Consider the following 366-nt stretch of genomic DNA (forward strand, 5'->3'; position numbering starts at 1 on the left):
GACGCCAACCTATTGTCACTTTTGTTAAGTTGTGGAAATGGTAGACCCAGCAAATAATGTATAGGGACTAATGGGAGTCTTGCCTGCAGCAATCTCTCCAATGTGTTCTGTACTACCCCCCAAAAAACCCTTATCCGAGGGCAGTCCCAGAACACATGGAACAGGGTGCCCACCTGTGCGTCTCCTCTCCAGCATAGCGGGGACACCGTCTGATAGATGGAGTGGAGAAATTCTGGCGTATGGTACCAGTGGAACAGAATCTTGTATTGGTTTTCTTTATAAATGGAACATATAGAGGATTTAGCCGCCGACCTCCATATCTTTGTCCATTGATCCTCGGATATGGTAATACCTAAGATCCTGTCC

The sequence above is a fragment of the Nanorana parkeri genome, unplaced genomic scaffold (genome assembly GCF_000935625.1).
Source record: "Nanorana parkeri isolate BGI_ZX_2015 unplaced genomic scaffold, ASM93562v1 scaffold2121, whole genome shotgun sequence".
NCBI lineage: Eukaryota > Metazoa > Chordata > Amphibia > Anura > Dicroglossidae > Nanorana > Nanorana parkeri.